This window comes from Vigna angularis, chromosome 8 (genome assembly GCF_016808095.1).
Source record: "Vigna angularis cultivar LongXiaoDou No.4 chromosome 8, ASM1680809v1, whole genome shotgun sequence".
NCBI classification, from domain to species: domain Eukaryota; kingdom Viridiplantae; phylum Streptophyta; class Magnoliopsida; order Fabales; family Fabaceae; genus Vigna; species Vigna angularis.
The window spans coordinates 22048620-22056835 of NC_068977.1; the positions used below are offsets into that span (position 1 = coordinate 22048620).

Here is an 8216-nt window from a genome sequence, read left to right on the forward strand (position 1 = left end):
AGTAATGTTAAATATTATTTTATATTTTAATTTACAAACCCATTTTAATAATTTATTAATTATAAAAACTATTTTATATATAATAATAATTTTTAATCTATGAAATAAAATTTAATTTATTCAATAGAAATACTAATTACTTTTTTGTCTGTATAATTGCTATATATTTAACTATTTTCTTATACGGGTCATAGTTCTAATTCCACTCAACTCAGACTATGAAATAATATACACATAATGTGAATTTAGTGTAGTTTTCATTCATGTCCATAGTTTTCTACCTTCCAAAGTAAGTTAGAAAAACGAGAAAACAACAACATCCATGTCCGATCATTTGATCAATACATGATGTGCTCTTTTTTGTTTTATATATTTGTTAGTTGTCCATCAAAGTAATATGCATAGACGTATTTAATTTAATTCTTAGTTGTCTTAAACAAATTGGTTTTCTCATTTATCAATAAATAAATAAATATTTCATATATTTTCTGTGAAATAAATAAATTATTATTATTTACATAATTCTGAGAGTCTGGAATTCTCACAGAAATAAAAATATCATATAAATTAAAAAAGAAAACAGTAGAAAGAGAGAACTAAAAAAACAAGTTAAATCTAAATTCAAGTAACCTAAGAAATTAAAGTTTTTATATATATATATATATATATATATATATATATATATATATATATATATATATATATATATATATATGTAAATAAACATATATGACAATTTTGGATTGGTTATTGTAAATCAAATACTAGTGAGAAATATTTTTTTATTCCAAAATTTTCTACACAAAAATAAACACTTATTTTATTAATGCGTATATATAGTTTTAATTCAAAATAAACAAACAATGTAAGTTGGAAGTAGTCTACATTGTATGCTAAAATAACAATTATATTTAAAATATGTCATTTATGTTTATTTATTATTATTTTTTTATTTTATGAAATCAACTTTTGTGAATATAAATGAAGCCATGGAGTATTCTAAAATAAACATATTAGGAGAAAGAGAAAATAACTGAATCATGAATTCTTTCTCGAAATATACTACTCTTATTTATTCGTCTCTCTGTTAAGATTATTTGATATCAGAAAAGCATCATGACTGCTTATTTTCTGAAATCGTTTTATGTTCTTCTGCTGCTTTCTTTGCTTGCCTCAGGATTTAGTGTGAAATTGAAGAACTCAAGTGAAAGTGAGTGCATAGAGAGGGAGAGGCAAGCACTCCTCAGCTTCAAAGAAGGTCTCATAGATAACTTTGGCATGCTCTCCACTTGGACCAATAATACAGATTGCTGTAAATGGAAACGCATTCAATGCAATAGTCATACTGGTCATGTACAACTACTGGATCTCCATGGAAACTACCCATATACACCATATTTGAGAGGTGCAATCAATGTCACTTCATTGATTCACTTGCCATACATTCAACATCTTGATCTCAGCCGTAATTATTTTGCACTGAGTTACATCCCAGAGTTAATGGGCTCCATCACCAACTTAAGATATCTCGATCTCTTCCATTCTTTTTTTGCGGGCAGGATTCCTTCAACCCTTGGAAATCTCTTACTGCTACGCTATCTAGATCTTGGGGAAAATTTTCTTTGGGGAAAAATTCCCATTGAGATAGGGAATATCAAACACTTACAGTATCTCGATCTTGGTCTATTCTATCTTTCCGGAAAAATCCCATCTCAAATTGGAAATCTCACAAAGCTACAACATCTCACTCTAGGAAGAAATACTCCTCCATATGGATGGAAAAGGCGAAATTATATTTCAAAATCCCTTTATGGAGCAATCCCTTTTCCCATAGGGAGTCTTCCATTATTGCATACTCTCCGACTAGTTGGCAATTTTGAGATAAAAGCTGAGGATGCAGTGGCTGTCTACTCTCCATTCCTTAACCATTCTTGAGCTGAGTTCATTGCACAGTCTTAAATCTTCTCACAAGTGGCTACAAACTATCGGTAAAATCATTCCAAACTTAACAGAGTTGAGGCTAGTTGATTGTAATCTTTTGCATAGTGATATTCAATTTTTGTTCCATTCTCACTCTTCAAATAATTCTACCTCTCTTACCATAATAGATCTCTCTTCTAATATGTTCTCATCATCAATACATCAATTCTTGTTTAACTTTAGCCTTCATCTTCAAGAGCTTTATCTTTCTCACAATAATATAACATTGTCATCTTCTCTGTGTCCAAATTTTCCATCTCTTGAGATCCTCGATCTCTCTTACAATAATCTTGCATCATCAATGTTTCGAGCTAATTTCAATATCAGCTCCAAATTACAAGAGCTTTACCTTGAAAATTGCAGTCTTATGGATGGAAATTTCCTTCTTTCATCTACTTCTACAATGAATTCTTTCTCCTCACTTATCTTCCTTGATCTTTCCAATAACTTGCTAAAATCATCTGCAATATTTTACTGGCTGTTTAACTTCACCACCAATCTGCATTTCATTGACGTTAATGGTAACTTGTTAGAAGGTCCCATTCCAGATGAATTTGGGAAAGTGATGAGCTCTATTGAATATCTTTTTCTCCATAATAACAAACTCCAGGGCAAGGTTCCTTCTTTCTTTGGGAGCATGTGCAGATTACAAGTATTATACCTCTCAAATAACAAGTTAAATGGCGAATTTCCGAGCTTCACTCAAAATTCTTCATGGTGCAGCAGACACATATTTCGGGAATTGAACTTATCTTATAACCAAATTACTGGTAGGATACCCGAGAGCATCAGTCTGCTATCTGAATTGGAAATTTTATCGTTGGAGGGGAATTCTTTAAACGGTGATGTAACTGAATCTCATCTTTCTAATTTTTCCAAATTATTTTTCTTAGGCTTGTCACGTAACTCATTATCTGTAAAATTTCGCTCTAGTTGGGTTCCTCCTTTTCAATTAACGTTCTTGTTTCTTGCATCTTGCAAGGTAGGACCGAGTTTTCCTAGTTGGATCCAAACTCAAAATTCCTTAATCGAACTAGATATATCTTATAATGGGCTAAATGATCTCGTACCAGCATGGTTTTGGAAAAAGTTGCAAATTCTATACATTTTGAATATGGCTCACAATAATCTCATTGGTTCAATCCCTAATATGCAATTGAAGCTTCCTTTCAGACCATACATACTTTTAAGTTCAAATAAATTTCAGGGAAAAGTTCCATTATTTTTGCTACAAGCTTCCGAGTTGTTACTCTCTACAAATAAATTTTCAGATTTCTCATGTGGAAACTTCACAGCTACAAACTTGGCCACTTTAGATTTATCATATAATCAAATAAAGGGGAAACTTCCAGATTGTTGGAAATCAATAAATCGATTATTGTTTCTTGATTTAAGTAGCAATGAATTGTCAGGGAAACTTCCTATCTCTATGGGCAGCCTTGTTAACTTGGAAGCTTTGGTTTTAAGAAACAATAGTTTAATGGGTGAATTGCATTCCTCTTTGAAGAACTGTAACAATTTAATTATGTTGGATGTGAGTGAGAATATGTTGGCCGGCCCAATACCATCATGGGTTGGAGAAAACATGCAACAATTGATAATCTTGATCATGCGAGGGAATCACTTCTCTGGAAAGATTCCCCTTCATCTATGTTATTTGAAGCGTATTCAATTATTGGATCTTTCCAAGAATAAGTTATCAGAAGAAATTCCACCTTGCTTAAAGAATTTTACTGCATTGTCTGAAAAGATGATCAACAGAGTTGAAACTGAAAGTCGGGTGTATTGGTACAATAGTACTTACTATGAAATTTATAATCTAATCAGTCATAGTTATTATTCATTTCATATAACATGGATGTGGAAAGGTATGGAACAGGACTTCAGACGTCCGGAATTAACTCTTCTGAGCATTGATCTCTCGTGTAATAATTTAATTGGTGAAATTCCGAAAGAGATTACATACGCGCTCGGGTTAGTTTCTTTGAATTTATGAAGAAACAATTTGAGTGGAGAAATTCCTTCCGATATTGGAAATTTAAGTTCACTTGAATCCCTTGACCTGTCAAGAAATCAATTGTATGGGAGAATTCCTTCTTCTCTTTCTCAAATGGATTTTCTACAAAACTTGGACTTGTCACACAATTATCTTTCTGGAAGAATCCCATTGGGAAGACACATGGATACATTTGATGCCTCTTGTTTTGAAGGAAATGCTGATCTTTGTGGTGAACAACTTAACAAGAGTTGTGCAGGATATCAGACATTAGTAAAGCCTCAAAAAGCAGAAGTCCATGGAGAATATTGTGTTTTCTATGAACCATTATACATGAGCTTGGGGATAGGATTCTTCACAGGATTTTGGGGCTTATTAGGTCCATTACTACTTTGGCAACCATGGAGAATGACTTATCTGAGATTCTTGAACAGACTAATAGACTATTTATTTGTAATGGTTGAAGTGAACTTTGCAAAGCGCCATCAAAGACTAACAGAGTACAAAAGGTAGCTCAAAAACTAGCTGGTATATAACTCTATTGACTTCTTTCTTTGAATTTTATAGTACTTATTTCTCCTTCAGATAAGTAAATCAGTAAGTAGGTTTTATATTGAAATCGAGCTTACCTTTCTAAAAAGAAATGTACAAGGCTTGCCATGAATGTAAGTGTTAGAATTTGATTCTTGCTTAAAATATAGCACTAAACGTACTTTAATTAATTGTATGTCTCTCTCAGCTACATACTGATTTTCATCAATTTTATTAAACATCGATTATATCCTACGCTCCTATTCATGGCTTTAATAATTGTAGTTCCGTTTTTTCAGAAATAATTGTTTTTGTTGGTGTAAAGGAATTATTGATAGTGTGCTCTGTTATGAGAAGTTTTCATTTTTCAGATGAATTATGCTTAGGCCATTTTAAAAATGCTTACATGTTATTTTTTTAGTAATGTAACGAGTTTAAATATATATATTTTTCCATTTAGCTTACCACTAAAATTTGGTCTCCAAATTATTTTTCCATCATTACTAATAATGTTTGTCATCATAAGAATCTCAGCACAAGTTTATAGCAATTCATTTCATTTAGTTTATCATTAATATTTGGTTTCCATTTTTTTTCCTTCATTACTAACGTTTGTCATATAAAATTTAGCACAAAATTTGCAGTTAACAATGATTTGGTTCAAGACTCCATTACGAGATAAAAGCATTACAGATTGTTGGCAGTGAGAGATTTGGAGGCTGAAGTTTCATAAAGGAATGATTTGATAGTGTGTGGTTGTATAATCTATAATATAAATTTAATTTTAAGCCAAGAATTCGAGATATCCTAATTTGTATATGTAAGAATATGGGATATCTCAAAAATTTGTAATTCAGAATCCATTGAATCTCATCTTTAATACTCTTTCATATGATTGTATATAAATATGATTGTATATATTGTTGATGTTATTTTACATTCAAAATTGGAATTTTAAAATAAAAATTTCAATATTGTCTGTGCATGTTGTGGTTATCTGTAAGGCCTCTTTAAAAAAAAAATGAATGACGAGCGTTGGTGGAGTCCACGTGGCGAGCGCCGCGCGCGCCACCTCAGCGACGCACATGGACGACAGCAGCGTCTGACACCCACTAACAGACGCTCGCGGACGCACGTGGAGCTGAGTCAGGAATCGGAAGTGGAAACCACGTGGCGACCGCTGTGTGGACGACCGTTCAGCATGGGCAGTCAGATATCAAAGGTGCAGAACGTGCGTCCGGCGTGGCTGTCAGAAGCATTAGTGGAAATGCGCTGGTAGAGTGCGGACGTGCGCTGACAGGGTGGAAAGCTGGATCTGAGAGTTTCTGAAATATTCTCCACCCTCCACACGCTCCACCATTTTCATTGCTGAGAACTCAATTCTCTCCTCCTTCTCTCTACGTTCTCTGCACTTCTCTCTAAGAAAACACCCATTTCATCTCCTCCATTCTGTATTCCAGCACCGTAGAAGGACGTACGACGTCAAGGGCTTCCAGGGGAAACGTTCGTCTGGAGAAACTGAACTGGTAAGTTCGTCCTTCCCCTCTATCGTTCGTCTTACTGGTATGCAAAACCAGTTTTGTGTGCATACGTTGATCACCATTCTTAACGAGGGGTAGATCTGATGGTGTCTGGGGTTCGTTCATTGTAGCTTGGTTTAACGAGCGTTGACGAGCGGGGGATTTGTAGTGGAAAGGAGTAATTGTGTGCGTTTGTGGACGTTCGGTCATTTCCAGGTAAGGGAAGCTTATTTAATTTAACTGGTTTGATGTTTGTTGTGTGAACGTTCATTATTTAGCTGCATGAAAATAATGCATGATATTTGATTTACTGAAGTACATGAACGTTCGTTATTTGGTGAAATGAGGTATATGAATTTACATGATATGGATAGTAAAAAAAATGTGGAAGTTGATGTTGATATGAACGTATGGAGTTATGAGAATTTCATGTTGAGATTGAACTGGAATATAAATGGATTGAAAAGGAGTCTTCCGTGATAATTAACATTCGTGTCGAACGGTCTTTAACCGTTTAGTTTCCTTATTTAAATGGTCATAATGGGATTCGTTCATTTGGATGGTACCTTGTTGAGGACGAGCGTCCTCATGTTCTAAAGCTTTGTTTGAGCGTTCAGTCAATTACTGTGGTGTTCGGTATTCTTTGATAAATCCCATTCCTTTATATTTATATAAATATGCAATAGTATACTTTACCATTTGTAAATATTTCTTCGAAAATCCCTTAGTATAATTATCAAAGTCTATTATTTTAAGGCTCCTAACGCTCGGTCTCACACTGAGCGTTTGTCCTAATGGTGCTCGGTTTTGAACTGAGCGTTCGTCCTAATGGTGCTCGGTTCTGAACTGAGCGTTCGTCCTTTAGGGTGCTCGGTTTTATGCTGAGCGCTCGTTCTAATTGGTGTTCGGTCTTATACCGAATGTTCGTTCTAAAGGGTGTTCGGTTTTATACTGAACGCTCATTCTAAACAGGGGCTCGGTCTTAGATTGAGCGCTCGCTCAAAATGGTGCTCGGTCTTATACTGAGCGTTCGTAATCCGATTCTTAACGAGCGTCCTTTCGTTCCAGTTTGCATGGTTCGTCCTCGTTCTCTCTGTAACTCTACCGTTCGTACTCTAATTCGAACGAGCGTCTTTTGCTCTCGCTCACAACGTTCGTCCTCGGTCTTATTGGGGACAGAACGTTCGGTTTTTGATGGTCTCCCAATTAATGATGAAAATGGATATGAAGTGATGAATAATAAATGATGAACAGTATATGAGATGGAAAGAAAGTTGTGATGTTGAACGAGCGTTCCGGGTTGGGACGACTCCTGATTGAGAATTTGAGAATTTGTAAATGTATGATTGTGGGAAGTTAATGCTGGCTGTTCGATCCTGATGTTCCGTGAGTGCTCGTCCTCAAGTAGAGGGCGCACGTCATGCGTGGGAACGGCAGGAGGTCGTCGTCCTTAGAGGTACTTTGGACGGACGTACTAACCTCGGGTGACAGCTGATGAGGATGCCAGTTACCACACCACCCGGGTGCGTGAATGCCTGTAACTATGCAGAATTCATACAGTCCGGACGGTCAGTCGTGTGTTGAGTTTTTCTGTTATGCGTGCGTTGAAATGTACATGTATGATGAACTGTTTATGTGAATTTGTATGTTGATGCATGAGTTAAATTACATAAGCTTACCCTGCGTTTTCCTTGTGTTGTCTCGTTTTGTACGTTCGTCCTATCGTTGCAATGATCATCCGTGTGGATGTGAGCAGAGGGAAACGAACGTTTGGAAGAGGTGCTGAAAGAAGAGAATCTGGTTGAAGTGGAAGTGAAGACCGAGCAGTGAGACATTCGGCTATTAGTTGTTGGCTTGAGTGGTCGTTCGACCTACTCACTCGTTTTCTTTTAAGTTCGACCGTTCGGTATTTGTACTGTGTAAACCGTTCGGTCAGGTTTTTAATTGTGCGTTCGACTTTAGTTTGTAACTCTTATGTGTGACGTGCGGCTTTTGCGCGTTCGTTCGTTTTGTTGTAAGACTGTACTCAAGGACGTTCGTCCTTGAGCGTTCGTTCTAATTCTCAAATTTTGTTTTATTTGAAAAAACTGTTTTGAATTATTGTTAAATGTGATTTTTTTTAAATTTATAGTTTTGGCTGTATTTTTGGAATGTCACATTATCTAATTCCAAATTTTATTAATGATAAC

The 8216-nt window shown here is 35.2% G+C and overlaps 1 pseudogene; it reads left to right on the forward strand.

The window, feature by feature from the left end:
- Window positions 1-1033: 1033 nt before the first annotated feature.
- LOC108344938 (receptor-like protein EIX2) lies at window positions 1034-5380 on the forward strand (annotated as a pseudogene).
- The last annotated feature ends 2836 nt before the right edge of the window (window positions 5381-8216 follow it).